The sequence below is a fragment of the Gossypium raimondii genome, chromosome 8 (assembly GCF_025698545.1).
Source record: "Gossypium raimondii isolate GPD5lz chromosome 8, ASM2569854v1, whole genome shotgun sequence".
NCBI lineage: Eukaryota > Viridiplantae > Streptophyta > Magnoliopsida > Malvales > Malvaceae > Gossypium > Gossypium raimondii.
In genome coordinates, this window is record NC_068572.1 from 32,230,059 (window position 1) to 32,247,121 (window position 17,063).

General features: G+C 32.1%; 1 non-coding gene across 1 annotated transcript; it reads left to right on the forward strand.

Moving 5' to 3' along the window:
• Positions 1-918: 918 nt before the first annotated feature.
• LOC128032146 (small nucleolar RNA R71) lies at positions 919-1,025 on the forward strand. Its single transcript, XR_008188275.1, has one exon. It is a non-coding gene; the product is annotated as a small nucleolar RNA R71 (small nucleolar RNA).
• The last annotated feature ends 16,038 nt before the right edge of the window (positions 1,026-17,063 follow it).

Here is a 17,063-nt window from a genome sequence, read left to right on the forward strand (position 1 = left end):
GAAGAAATTCTTAAATTAGCTAGAATGCTGAATATTACAAAAGCTACCTTCGAAATAGATTGTGCTACTCTCACAAATAGAATAAAGAAACACAAGGATGATATCGCTCTCATGGGTTATAGCATAAATGAGTGCTTTCGAAATATGGACAGGCTTCATAATTTTGATGTTAAGTGGGAAAATCATACTTGTAATAAGGTGGCTGATATTTTGAGTAAATATGCCATCTTTAATGAGAGCCACTCTATTTTTTGTATGGATTACCCTACGATAATTCATAAGCTTGTAATGGATGATGTTGTTAATTGATGGATGACCATTTTTTGGTCTTTTTTTGTAAAAAAAAAAAAACTCTACTTGAGGTGGTTTTGGGGCTTGTTGACTAAACTCTTGGCATTGATTGGGTCTGTACTACATATGGTTGTTCTAACCATTTCCTTGGTTACACCAGGAAAAGTTTGAATGATTCCGCCACGAAGGATTGTAGAACTTGAAATATGGTCCTTGTCTACTTCTATTTTAATACTGATTCCTTACATGATACATTGACTCGAGATTCGAAGGGCAATTCTTGAAACCCCACAGTACACACAGGAAACAACATCATACTGACTTGGTGATTCAGTTGCAAAATTATTAAAACCATTAGTGGTAAACTATTTTAACATAGAAGAAATAGAAGATACTTGAGCAGAGAGTGAATTCAGTACGTCCACTTCATGCACTCTAGCTACTCGTTTTCTAAAAACTATTCAATTTGTCGGTCATTAGTAATTGTTGCTAAAAATCCTTTCAATGGTCTCGTAAGCCTCGTTATAAGACTTAGAAAAAATCGTACCATTTATAGAAGCATCTACCATTAATCTTGTGTGTGTGTTGAGACCGTTCTAAAACGTCTCCAACTGAATACAATAAGGAATCCCATGATGAGGACATTTACGAAGTAATTCATTGAATATTTCCTACGCCTCATATAATGACTCATCATCCAATTGTTGGAAAGTAGTTATCTCATTTCGCAACTTTGCATTCTTGCTCGATGGAAAATACTTTACCAAAAACCTTTCTGCTAACTCTTGCCATGTAGATATTGAACTTGGTGGAATAAATTTATCTATGCTCGTGCTCGATCTCGCAACGAGTACAGAAACAAACAGCTTCAACCTTAATGCATCTTTAGTCATACCAGCTATCTTAAACGAATCACTCACCTCCATGAATAATCGAAGCTGCAAGTGTGGATCTTCTATAGGCATAGCACTGAACTGGCCCACCATTTAAAGTATTTGAAACATCACTAGTTTCAATTTGAATTGGGGTGCCTCAATATTCGGCCTCTTGATTCCTAGTTTTAACTCATTTAATAGTGGCACATCGTATTGTCTAATGGCATGATCCCTATCATCAACAATAAGGATTTGGTTATGCTCATGATTGACTCCATTACCTTCTCTGTCTAAATGTCCACTCAATTTTAGGGTCTACAAGTAATAGATTGATGATTTGATCTATGCTCATAAACATCTGATAAATAAATCACAAATAAAGAATAAAGAACAAGTTAGTAATGTTAGAAATTAAATAAAAACCAAACTGCAAAAAAAAATTCACAAAGAATAATTATGGCAACAGTCTCCAACAAGGGCGCCAAAAAATTGTAATGTGGTTTGTGCAAGTGTACATAGTCATTTAAGTAATAAGTAAATAAAGTAAGTTACCCTCTCCATATGGATTGTGTATGCTAATCAATTATTTGTAAAATTATAAATCACAATTTGATATAAAAACTCAATAATTTTTAGATTGTGATAATTAAATTAACTAGATGCAAAGATTGATCCCTATGCAATTCTAACCTAAATGCAAATCATCTAGATGTATGAATGAAGGGCTTTAGCAACAAAAATAATCAACATTAAACAAGCTAGGATAATTATATTAATCAACTCAATTCATTTTCATCATGCTTAATAGTGTTCAGAAAACATTCCATGGCAACTCGATCTTTCATGAGTTTGGAAACCAAATTAAGTCTTCTCATATATTTTACTTAGTGAAATATGTATTTTAAGGATCACATTAAACTAAGGGTTTCTTAGTATTTATGTGAGGTTACAGGGACATTTACGTTTGCAACAGTTTAATCACATAAACTTAAAAACTATTCAAGATAATAGAGTTAACTAAAGATATTATGAACATCAAATTTAAACAGGTTTAATGATCTAAATTAAGCACTATACTTTTCAATTGTGTGTCTACTACCTGTCATCTGGTTAGGATTGCTTAGCTAATCTGGGTGCATCCAATCACGTATGAATGAGATACATCTTGATTTTAATTGAAACATGATCAACTGAGGCACAAACATGTTAAACATGAATCAAATAAATCTTATTGAATTAACATAATCATCCTAGTGAATAGGATTTAAAATATCATCGTTGATGTCAAAAATAATAAAAACATAGCAAACATAAGCAATTTAAATGACAAGAGGAAAGAGTAAACTCTATTTTAGTTCGGCAACCATTCGGATCTTTTCTAACTGATGTGTTCCTCTATTCTGCTCGACGCTCCTTTTGCTAAGGGTTTCCTAAGGTGGCCGACCAAAGAAATGTCTTGACAAAGCCTCTGTTGGCTAAGGAATGGAAAGGGAGATGGATGGCTATGCAAGGGAAAAGAATAAGGAAATAGAAGAGAGAATGAATGAGAAATAAGTGTTGAGGTATGAGGGATGAAGGATGATTTGGAAGGTGAAAGGTGTGTAGTATTTATTGGTAAAGGCAAGGGTAGAGTTTGATAAAAATAGAATTCAAAATCCCTCTCTTTTCTCTCGTAAATGGCTGGCCACAATTTGTGGAAAAGGGGTTGACTTGGTTGTTTATTTTCGAATTCAAAACACTGCTACTAATAGCCGTAAGGTGGAAAATTTCAAAGGGAAAACTTGTGTGCTAATTTTTGATGTCTTTCTAACTACAGGAGCCTCTAAGAAAATATTCGAAAGCTTTTTTTTGGGCATCCATTTGCTTGTGCCAAAAATTGGGCTTGACTCCTCCTTGTTAGACAGTTTCCCAGTCCAATAATTAACCAGATATGTCCATCTTTTAGCACATCTTTTACTATGTCAAATTAACACATTTATAACCTAGTTTTGCTTTGTTTTTCTGTCCAAATGAAGTGGATATGTGCATGTCCATGCATCATTTATGTTAATCACATCTTCCATGGTCCTTCTGCATAGTGAAAATTCACATATTACTATTTAACATGAAATTAATATAAATTATGTACAAAAACCATGTAATTAAGTATAATTTTACATACTTTATAAATTCATGTCCAATATTAATAATTAAGTAAATTTCACTTATTTTAATAACAATTACTCAATATTAACATATTTATTAAGTCAAAAGGTGGTAAAATATATAGAAAAATCCTATATAATTTTGAGTTTACAATAAGTCATAAGAAATTGAATTTGTCAAATAGTATGTATTAATCACTTATCTTGCAAATATTGAAGAATGAATTAGTTATTTTCCATATATAGGTACTCACTTGTGTCTAAGATGTGAAATTGTTTGGTTTGATAGGTTATAACTTGAATAGATTTTGTAATTATACTATATATAGCCATTTGTAACTGTTTATGCTATCTTGAATCATGGAAGTACAACTGAGCTTTACCGTGTGTAGGTATAGGTGATCTCCGCATCCCCGAGAAGTGAAGTCAGCATTCGAACTACCGTTTTCAACTCAACTAAGTCTGTATAAGTCATTTCATTTTGTTCAAATGGAATGTACCTAAGATTATATTTTTTAATGTTAGAAATGGTCAAAATGGTTGTAAATATGTTCTGAATATGTGGAAATGGTTTTGGTCATGCCTGGAAATAGTATTAATGGTTAGACATTTGGGTATTGAAGATGTTTTGATAGTGTTGAATGGTTGATTGGGGCCTTGTGGCGAACCTTTGTGACCTTATGTTGGCTTGGGAATGTATGGAATTTGGAGTTAATGGACTATGGAGGATGTTGTGACTTCACATCCCGAATGTAATGACATCAAGTAATCTCGTCATGACGTCTCCTATTTGAGTTCGCAACATTAGTTTTATTTTATTTTGAAAATTTTAAAATTTGGTCCTTAAGTTTGGAAGCTTGTATACTATTTTCAATGTTGCGACATCAAGCCTTGGAAGTCATAACACCAACCTGAGAAGTTTTGAAAATGTTATAGTTTAGTCCTAGTTCGACTCTGGGACAATATTGAGCTTTCATAATCTCGTATATGGCCTAAAATGATTATATATCGTGTTTTTATGCTTGTAATAGCTGTAACTTAATGATTAATGATGAAGTTTGTATATGATTGATTGTATTTTCTTCGGCAACGATTGTGGCATCCCATAGTTCAGACCCGACGATTGGGTCGGGTATAGGGTGTTACAAAGTGGCTATGTAATTGAGTGTGAATTGAATGAAATCTGGTATTTTTTATTAAATTACCGAGCGTAGCTAAAGACAACGTCACACCGCCGAAAGGAAAAGGAAAGGTGAGAGTCATTAACGAGTAGTTGAACTATCAATTTGTAATTTTATAAATCGAGATCATTATATTTATATGTGTATACATGTTTAATGAATGATTTACTATCGAGGTAAACTTATATTTTCGTATGAAATGATTCATATTGAATGAAATCAAATCTCGAGAAATTGGACTAAATTGAATATAGTATAAAAGAGTAACATACATGTGATAAACAATTTGGGATACAAAATGATGATGAAAATGGTATGAACTATACTATTTGGTATTTGATATATATATACACATATGAATTGATGATGAGATGAACTTGGAATGATGACATATGGATTGGTTTATATAATGTGATTGGATTATCGGTGCCCTGTTAACTATATGGGCAGAGTTAGATATAGTTGGCATACCATAGCATTAGATTTTTTTATAGGTTTATACTTCAGTTTTACTGCTGAGGCACGAAACAAATTATTACTTCAGATGCCCAATGAGGTGTGAAGTACATTTTACTTCAGTTATACTAATGAGGTTCTGGGCACAATATTTATTTCGAACATTCTGATGAGGCACTATGTGTTGTATTGGTGTGTTGGTTAGACGATCCGTGTATCCGTCCTGAGTCTGATTCATGTTAACAGGGATTAAAAAGTGTGAACTCAATAAATGATAATGAATTAAAATGATATAATGTTATGGTGCCACATTTACATATGTGTGAAATGTACTATAGCATATGAAAGACCATAAGAACCAGTTTATATGAGCCTGGAGGGCTAATATGGTAATAAGTAAATCAATAGATTTGATATGGAAATGAAAAATGGTATAAATGATTGGTATGAATTGAAAAGGAAATGAACATATCTTTAGTAGTAGAAATTATGGTTTGACTTGATTATATTGAATTGTTAAATGTAATATTGTATGAATTGGTATACAAAGTTATTATGCATATATCATATCTTAATGGAAATTCTTGGTATGAAAGAGATGTGTATTGGCTAAATGTTGAACTTGAATTGATTGTTGTCATTTGATTAATGTTATTATTATATTGACTTGAATCATAAAAGTACCACTGAGCTTTATCGTTTAGCGTATGGTTTGTTTATTTCATGTGCGGGCATAGGTAGATCTCGGAGTTCTGAAAAGTGATTCAGCATCTAATCTGCAACCCAGGACTTAACAAAGTATGTATAATCTCCCTATGTTTTCGATAAATAGAATGTACCTAGGTTTTGAATCAGTTTTCTAATGTATACTGTCTCTTGGGTCATTAAATAGGGAAATGTCAATTGATGCTTTGCTTATGATATGTTAAGTTGTTAATTGAAAATATGGTCTATAGTTTGAATGGTTCAATGGTTGAAATTGTCTTGAGAATTATGATCAGTTTTGAATGTTGACTGGTTAAATTGATTAATTGGATAGTGATGAAGTATTTATGGTAGTATATGAGATATTGGAATTATGTGTATATGTTTAAAATAGGTTGAATATGAAATTAGTCAATTTGTTAGGCCATTATGAATTGGTACCATTTGGTCATTTTGAAAACAGATGGTTACATTGCAATTTCGAACCCTTAATGTAGCAACGAGGACAAGTCAGTAAGTTTTGTCACAACCTGGAACCCTCAAAGTCGCGACATCAACCCGATAGTTTGAAAATCTTACAATTTGGTCCTTATTTGACCTCAAATTATCTGAAGAGCTTCTGTAAGCTCGTATAAGGCTTTTATATAATTGTATAATATGTAATAATGATGTTTGAACTTCAAAATATGTAATAACTCTTATATTGAACTATCATTTGATTGTAATTGCTCTGGCAACGAATGTGACATCCCTTAACTAGGAACCAACTATTAGGTCGGATATGGGGTGTTACAATACCTTAATAAAAATATCTAGAAGCTCCTTACTAATCTAAATTTTGCTTGATAAATCCATGATCGAGGACCAAAACCAATTTTGAGATAAAATCTTTCACCATCCTCGAAAAGATAGAAGTAAAACAAGTTAATCAAATAAATCGTAATTAATCATGAATTAGAATTAAAATTAATATAAGCATAACATACTTAAAAAAACCTTCCCGTAAATCCCTGCATATTGTTTCTAAGATCTCAAGCTCATGTCTATTGAGTGTTGCTCGCTTCAAATCAGAAAGTTTTTCACAAAAATTGCCAATGGGGTAATTTCGCAATTTCTCTAAAATTTTAGGCCAAGTTGTAAAAAAGAAAAATATATTTAGAAATTTTCTAAAATAATTTTTTCAGAGAATTTTCTCTCTACAACTTTCTCTTGAATTCAAGTGTTTGTAAACAATGACCCAAGGCTCTCTTCATATAGGGAGAGTTTAGAGAGTTCAGCTATGATTAAACTTAATGACTTTAATATTAAATTAATAAAATATTATTAAGATAAATAGTAAATTAAATTTAATATTAAATCTATTAAAATAATATTATTTTTGGAATTGTTAATCTGAAATAAAATTCTCTAGTAAATTCCCTATATGAGTGTAATCCTTCCACTGCTCAACCACCGAAGAACCGTCGCCGCCGACCATTTGTCAGTCATTAAAATGCCATTGTCACAGCTGTCAGCACCCCGAGCTGGATCGGTTTCTATCGGTTCACTAGCCCGAACTAGTCCGGTCCAATCGGCCAATCCAGTTTCACATATCAGGCCCGGTTCGACCATTTTTGGGGTTTTGATCTCGATTTTGGGTCTAATCGGTCAACCTAATTTACGATCTTAGTCCAATTTTCAAGTTCAATTACCCATTGGACCAATTGTATGACTTGAAAATTAATTTCTAAAAATATCATATTAATTTTAATTAACTTGATTAATTTAATTTTACATGATCAAAATTAATTTTCCCAAAAATTACTTAGATTTTCCAAATTAATTTTTCAAGAAAATTCTTTAATCAAATTCTCTAGTTGAAAAATTCTTACGACCACCCAATTTAATTCCACATCGAATAAATCAACTCAATTAAATTATTTCCAAAGTCGAAGAATTTACTTCTAATTCAAATGCAATTCGATCGAGCTTTTGTTGAGCTAGTGGATGGATGAATCAGACATATACAATTAGGCTCTAGTAATTGCAATTATGTCCAGAAGCATCATTTGGATAATTCACAATTACTTAACCATGGAGCCAGTCCACAAGTAGTACTTTGATTGAAAACTCATTATTGTATACTCTTTACAAAAACAATTCATGCAACTGTTTTGTCCAATGATCTCATCATTTGTGTGTTACCTTCATATGATATCCTTGATTCCTTTGAGTTAAATTTGTTCACTCAATATAATCTTATTTTATCTTATTGTCACCATTGTGTCTTCTTAATGATTAATATGATCATTGTCAACAAATGACTGTGATAAATTGCTCGTTCGAGAATAAACAATCCTTGGTCGCGTTCCATATTTATCAATCCACACAATGCCAATGAGAGGATATTGGTAACTCTTTAATTGAGTTATGAATTCCATTGTTGCTAGTAAAGCCATGCCATACACAAGTCATGTACCTAACATACCGGCTATCGGCTCGATCATCTTTAGAGCATAAGCGTCCACTTATATCAGAGCACATAAGTTACATACGTATGGTCGGTGACTAACTCGGGATTTAGGTAAATCACACCATAAATGACACAAGAAATTAATTCACAAACAGATTCAAAATTAATTCATCTTAGATCCAGTCCATTGTATCATTCTGCCAATGAATACATCTATTTCTCTACCCGTGGAGTCAACTGCTCCAATAGCCAAGACTAGTTATCTTCTCAATTACAATTGTAGACAACATAATAATCCTTCTCAGCATTTGAATAAAATGGTCACTTTGATTCTTTTACGGGATTATGGACTTATTTAGATTACCTACTAAAGTAAGTTGTCTTTCTCGCAATGTAAACACTCTTACAGTGCGATTTATCATCAGTTTGAACTTAGACAATCAATGAGCTAATATTTGCTCATCATAATTTTGCTATGCATGCAAATTATGAAAGACAGAAATACAAAAGATATAATAATGAAAGGTGAAATTTATTTATTCATCGTTTAAATAAATAGAAAACAAGTACATATTTACTACAATATGGGCACATTTCCCAACAACATTGTCATCGTTTAAATTGTGGTTAACTCAACCATTTAGCATGACAGATTTGAGAGAAGCTAATTTTGTTCTAGGTATTTGAATCCTAAGGGATTGAAATAACAAAGTGGTAGCATTATCCCAAGTTTCATATATAGAAAAGATATTGGAACATTATGTAAGGTTGATTCGAAGAAGGGAGTTCGACCTTTTGTACTGGGATTTCATCTTTCTTTCGAAGATTGTCCTAAGACAACAAAAGAAAGAGAAAACATAAGAAAGGTTCTTTATGTAACAACCCTAACCCGTATTCATCAATAAAGGGTTACGAGGCATTACCGAACAAAACCTAGTTTATCATGATCATTTATTAAAATTCATGCACAAATTATACTGACCTCTTTACAATAGTTATGAAATTCAGATAGCAACCATTCACTCATTCATATAAGTCAATTTCATACATTTATATATAAAGCATATAACCAATTAACTCAACAAGCATTATTAATCATATTACAAATGCGAACCATGCATCAAAGTCATACAACACGTGCTTTATAAATCCAACAGTCGAATCATGTGATCAACTATCAAGACATTCGAATTATCAAATTAAAAATAGGCTTATTACATTGCGTTTTCATATACCAAGTATAAATATATATATCGCAACGCTTAATCTAAGTCAAGCTATCCCAAATGACTTAATAGGCATACATATATTCAACATTTTAAATGGCATTTTTGAACAGCAATATTTTTATTCAATTAACTTATTAATACAGCACATATTAAATTTCCAATTACCTTCTTACTAAACTGTCAATCAACCAAATTCAAGTGCATCATTTATACAATATCAAATTTTACAAAATTCAATACTCAAGTCAATGCCAAATACCTATTCAAAACTTATATCATCAAGCATCTATTCACAATCACATGGCTTCTCTAATTACCAACTTCAATCACACCATATAGATCATTTACCAAACTCAAAACATAACCATTTGAAAAACTATAATACATTAGCCACATTTATACCCAAACATACCAAAATAAGCCATCATTCATGGCTATATCTATACTAAGCAAACATATTTGTTTACAAGCCAATTTTCATGACTATATTCACCACCAAAGTACTACAACTAGTCTAAACATGCCATATACCATATATACATAATTCAAAAGTACCAACTTAGATGTCCGATAGCGTGATGATATTCCCAACGACTACTGGATCCGAGCTAGCCTTAATTCTCTATAAAACATAAGAAAATAACACGAAGTAAGCTTCATAGCTTAGTAAGGTCGTAAGTGAATAATTTAATACATCACATAAATACAATTCAACTAATTATACATAACATCACTATATATACAATTACAACAAACCTTTATCATGTCTTAAAACATGATCAAATACCATTTCATCATCGTTCTTTATTAAATACTCGAATAGGTCCAGTTCGTACCTGTATCGTCTCACACTAACCTCTTTCTAAATCATCTCATTCGTTTACCCGTTGAACCATTCAGAATAGAATTCGGATATTCGAATATCTCAATCGATAAGTACCTATACCATGGCCCATAGCCAAATCAAGGTAACTTATCCCGGAGTACCTATACCATGGCCCATAGCCAAATCAAGGCATTACTTGCACCGGTAGTGCCGATATCATGGACCGAAGCCAACACAAAACTTAATGGCATGTCACTATTATCCTAAACTATTCCTAAGGTTCAACCTGGAAGTTACACTTGTCGATTTCATCGTCTAATACATTCATAGAGTCATATTCACAATTCAAACAATATATGTAATCTCTTAATCATAGTTTATGCAATATCAAAGCATTTACATGCATTTATAATGAAATTACCACATACGAACTTACCTCGAGTCGCTCGGATAGAAATTATCGCCTATTCGTCGACTTTACGTTTTCCCCGATCCAATTCTGGTATTTGCTTATCTTGATCTAATTGAGCTTGAGAAGCTTTGCCGAATATCAAGCCCTAAAAATGGCTTCTTCTTGTTGCTAAAATCGGTTAGGAAGATGAATGAATTATTGAATTTTGTTTGTTTTATTTATTATTAACATTAATAACCAAATGACTAAATTAACCTTTAAAAAAATTTAAAACTACACCAATTGTCATGCTATCATCTTCTACTAACTCTCTAATGGTCTATTGACCACTTAAGGACCTTTACTGTAAGGTTCTATAGTTATTTAATACATTTAACTAATAGAACACAAGTTTTTCGCTTTACGCGATTTAGTCTTTTTTGACAAATTAAGAAATCAAACAGTAAAATTTCTTTACAAAGCTTTCACATAGTAATTCTATCATACTATAAACCTTATTAAAATAATAAAATAAATATTTTAACTCAGTTTTGTGGTCCCAAAACCACTGTTTCGATCTGACTCAAAAACAGGTTATTACACATTATGCTTCAACAGTATGAAATCTCATGTATGCTATGTTATTCAACTGTCCAGATATTTGTTTCGTAGCAAGGTTGGTGAGTCGATATCAAACGAATCCAAGACCAAAACAATGGTAAGTAGTTAGGCATATACTCAAGTATATATAGAGAATGAGGGATTGTATGTTTGTGTGTTCTAAAAGAGATCTTACTCCTATTAGATAAAGTAATTTTAACTTCTAATCGTGTCATGATTCGAGGAAATCAACATTGGATTGTGTCTTTACTCTAGGTGACTGGTCCATAGTGTGAATAAGATTTAAACAGGCTTGCACTGCTAACTTCACTATGGAGGGCCAAATAAGAGGTATGTAAAAGCTATAGCACTATAATAGTTCAGATAAATCCCAAATAAAAGACATAAGGACAAAATACATTGATAGAAAGTATCATAAGCGAGACAGTAGTGTTTGACGGAATAATGGATGTAGTTAGAGATTGCAACTGAGGACAAACCCTATGGATTTGTTTTACCTAGACTCTACTAGCTAGAGAGTTCTATGGGAAACATATGGGGGGAATATAAATGCGAAACATGACTCATCTACTTCACTAAGGTAAGTGAGAGACTATTGGATATGGTGCCCTAAGTGTAGTATATTCGTCTATATACACTTGTAATTTTTTCGAACATATTGGTTAAAAATATTATCCATGAATTACATTAATACCCTTTGTATATTATCCTCACTTGGTTTTTACATGTAAAGCAAAATAGAAGCAAATATTGGCTCACTAGTTGTCTAATGTTTAAACTCATACTAAGTGTTATTACGTAGTCGGATTGTAATACGAAAAGACAACTTGTATTAGTAGACGAGCCTAAACATGCTATACATAAACAACAAAATCTATCATCTTTTTCATTACCATTTTCATTCAACCGAAACCTCCATCATAGTTAAGGGGAGAGTTTGGCCAAGCTATTTTCTTATGCATGTAAGTTCATTTCTCATGAATTTTATGTTTTTATGATCGTTATTTTGTTATCTAGCTAGATTAAGGACTAATTTGTGAAGTTATCAAAATTAAGAAAAAATTACTAATGATGCCCTTGATGTTTTCTTAATGTACATGCTTAGTTTGGAAGCTAAATGATATTTTGAATTATTTTATAAAGTAAATTTGAATGATTTTGAGATTTGGGATTAAATAGTTAAAATTTGTAGTTTAGGAGATTTTGTTATGAAATTTTAGAAATTAAAGGTTGTTTGTATATAGTTAAAAGCTTGATAATTTGAGTATTTGAAGAAATTATAAAAGAATCTTATTTTGGTCATTAAGGATCAAATTAAATTAAATGTAAATATTTGGGGTAAAAGTGAAAATTATTAAATAGGAAATCACTTGCACTAGATTGAATAAATTATGAAATTGAAGCTAATAAATTGAAATAAACTACTTTATAGATCAAGAACAAGTTGATAATCGTGGAAAAGGAAACGTTGTTGATTAGTTCTGAAATGTTGTTGTTTTTGTAGTTTAGCCTAAGTAAGTTCATACGGTTTAATTGGATATGATTTATATTATTATATTGATACCGAGTTGTGATATGTTAATAAATATATACTTGTAATTGAATTATAATAAATTGGTACAAGGTGAGAAAATAATTGGAATTGTAAAATGTTATATGATTACTTGTATTGAGCCTGGGTGAACACATGATAGGATACAATTGGCATGCCAATAGGTTATATCGAGCGCTGTATGAGTCTGACTTGAGATGAGATGATGGTTCCTGATTTATTCCTGTCCACTGAATATACCGAAGTCTAGCATTTATTGTGGATTCTCGTGTTATATTTACAATGATTTTGGCGTGTTACCGGGGTCAGATGTAAAGCCTTCAGGCTTGGCACTTGGTGCCGAGGCGTGTTCTGGAGGGATGTTAGCCTACGGGCTAGGCATTTGGTGCCAAGGCATGTTCTCTGTTGGTTTCGCTCGTTGGTGTGTTTTTGTGTGTTTCGGTAGATAATCACGTATCCATATCTATTATATTGTTCATCGGGCAAATTTAAAATGGTTAAATGACTTGCATATTGAATTGTATAAATATTTGCTTGATTTTCGATAGTATATCATGGCTTGATATTGAATGAATTCGTATGATTGAACGGATTATGCAACTTGTATATTTGTATAACTCACCATTGATTGATTGTGGTTGGTAAGACTAATGTCTATTAACATTGTTGTTAAATGATTTGTTATGTTTATTTAGTAAGTTTTATCGTTTTAACATGTGAACTTAATAAGCTTATTAAAGCTCACTCGTGTCATTTTCATGTTTCATTATAGATAACATTTTACAGAATCGGGAGATTAGATCAATGCGAATATCATACTATCTAGATTCTTTTTGGTAGATTTTGAAAATGTTTAATTTTGGGATATGTGGCATGTAATAGGAGTATCTTGTATATATTTTAAGTACTTATTACAAGTGGTATGTTCTCTACTTGTGTGATGAATATATGCTTTAGTTAATAATGTGCTAGTTCATGGTTTTGTATGAAAATTCAAATATGGTGTGGAATTTTTCATGTAATAGGTGAAGTTGTATATGTTTTGAATAGGTCATGTATATGGTAATGGTTAGATGGATGAAATGATGCTTATGTTTTGTAAAAGCTAAATGTGATCATGTCAAAACATTGTGTGTTTATGGAATTGTGGTGTTGTTTGGTCATTTGGTATAAACCTTATATAGATGTTAAGTTATGGTATATTTGAATGTGAATGGATCAGTAGAGAAATGGTAAGTTTTGACTTGAATGTAAGGTAGTCTGTGAACTTAAAAGCATTCAATTGATATATGCTTGTGACTTGATAACATAACCTAAATGTTGGATTGTTTAAGTGTTTGAATTGTAGTGTCAATGATAGCACATTGGTTAGGCACATAGGTTAATTGTTTTGGGATGTTTTAAGTATATTTGATTGTGTTTTAAAGGCTTATAATCACCTGCTTTTGGAATGTCTTGGCACCTAAGAAATTGGGTAGAAAGTAGCTTGTTTTAGATGTAATCTATGTAGCAGATGATCTGGGACACGGGCTGTCACATGGTCGTGTGTCGTACATTGCTAACTCAGAGGGTAGTGTGTCTTTAAGTGTAGGTTTCACACAATCTGAGACATGGCCATGTCTTTGAATTTAGTATGTAACACGATCTGACAGTCAGCCATTTGCCCAAACTTTGAATGCATACACGGTTTGGTACAGGGTCTGCAATACAGCCGTGTGGCCCTATTTCAAATATTCACACAGGTTAGGACGTGGTCGTGTATCCATACTTCGAGTACGCACACAATCTGGGCTATGTCACACTGTAATGTGACCCCTATTTTTTAATTTTCCCAGATTTTTTTGTTTTGTTTCAAAATGACCCATGATTTTTTCAAATTATTTTTAGGGCCTTATAGGCTCAATTTAAGGTCCATAAATGTTTCTTTTACCTGAATTTGTATGAATTATTGAATGATATAAGATAACTTGTATAATTGTTTCTAATTGAATCTAAATGTTTTTGAATTGTACTGTAATACTCTGTAACCCTAATCTGACGAAAGAGACGGGTTAGGGGTGTTAAACTTAGTCTAATTACAAATGAGTAAACTGAATGAAGGACTAATATGTCATTTATCAAGTCCAATTGGGGAGATGCCTTATCTTGGCATTGGAGCGAATGACTCCTAGAAGATAAAGGCATAAATGTGACTGGCTGGACTGATAGTACATCGGATTAGACCCAAGAAGAACAGATCTTGAATCCATTTATGATTTATTCACTTGTAACGTTCAAAGTGTGGCATGCCTTAATCTTGAGTGGATGACAGATTATGTATGTGTGACTTACATACTCTAATGTAAGTAAAAGTCGGAGTTCAAATAGATAAGGAATCGAAAACTGGTGCATTAGGTATACGACTTTCGTGGTATGTAACGTCATTCGCAACAGTGGAATTCATAGTCTTAGATATGGGTAAATTATATCCTTTCATTGGCATTACGTAGTAGATGAAAAGTAAAAATGGTTATGAGTCATTCGTCTTTGCGATGAATGATTTGATTGCTATTTAATAGTAATTGAGTTTTCATGAAAGAAGATGTAGTAGTTATCATGAGATAAAATAGGATCATATTGGAAGAGAAAATTTATCCCAAAGAGATTAAGGATATCCTATGAGGGTAACACTTATGACAAGGTTATTGGATGAGCACCGATCAAGTTGCTTTCGTAATGGTATGTCTTTAGGAAGAGCTTAGTCACGATACTATAGTGGATAGCTTCGTGACTAAATGAGTTTATAATTAATAGGCGAAAAGACGAAACTTAACTATAAATCATTTAATCCTTAAATGCATGTTCAATCGATCTCTCTGCTAGCTCATTGAAACCATAAATGAACTGAATTTAAAATCAAATAAACATAATTAGATAGAAATGGGAATCATTTTGAAATGATGTGGTTTTATCTAAATGGAAATAACCTAAAAATAATTTATAATTTTTCAAATTATTATTTAATTGGCTAATTAAATAATTGGATTTCAAAAATGGAATTAAATTAATTGATCATTGTGAATCCGTTGAACATAGAAATATTAAATCTATTTTCCATAGGTTCTTTTACGGTATAGTTGTCATGATTTTAATGGAATTAGAATTGGGTTGAGAAAATTATTTAATTGGGAAATTTATTTATTTAAATTAATTTATTATGTTTATTTTGGGAAATAGAAAAACAAGTATTGGGTTGGATTGAAATTATAAAGTATTGGGTTAAAAGTTTAGGAAAGACTTTTAATTGGACCTGATACGGGAGAGACCCTAAGGCTCTCATGTTAATACTAGGGGAGGCAAACCCTAGTATATTTAACTACGATTGTCGCCCCAATAATCCTAGTTAGACTAGAATTTAATTTTTTATTGAAATAGACTTCTACTAATTCAACAAGTGTTTCACTTCTTCTCCCTATAAAAAGATGGCAACGGTAGGGCTAAAAATACAACTTTGAGATATTGTTATTCTGCACGAAAATAATAAGAATTTATTTTCTAAGTATAAATTCTACTTTTCGGAATAACAATTCTATTGTTTTCTATTAAAGAGAGTTTTGATTTCCCACTGAAACTAAAGTAAATAATTTTTGGTTTTGGGTTTGATTCGAATTCGTTTGAGCCCTCATTCGAAGCAATTTGTAGTATGAGAATAGCAAAGAAAGTCATTCGATTGAAAGTCGGGAGCGAAAATTATCTGCCCTGTAATGCCTTAAAAATCCCTTATGTATTTATTTTTGTATGTTTGTGACAAAAATATTTGTCAGCTTTAGTGGTTATATGTTCTGGGAGTGTCTGAGAGGTCCCAAGTTCAAGCCTTAGCTTGGGCAAATTTTTGTTTTTAATTGAATAAACCCCTATCTCTAGCCATTAGGCTTAAAAATAAATATTAGAAAAATATGTCAGAATGGGCTTGCTGGTCTGGTGGTTAAGTGGTGTGTTGGAGTGTTAGGTGTCTTGAGTTCGAATCTTTGTACGTGCAAGGGGGATGTTTTCTTGTACATGTGTTGTGAAGGAGTTTGAAATGTGGTAAAATTCTGAGTGGGGATGTTGTGGCCGATTTTTAGGAGGATGTTGAGGGAATTTTAGTTGTTAAGGGATTTAGGGATTGGGGGGAGTGTTTTGTGGAGATTTGGATAGAGGAGCTTGGATAGAACCGAAACAATTAGTGGCAATTTCAGCTACCCTCTCTCATTCCCTAATTTTCTGATAGTTTTGTCGTTTCTGCTTTTCTTTTTTCTCTCTGTTTTCATCTTTTATTCTTTTTTTTTCTTCCCAATCTGAATGATAACTATTTCTTTTCC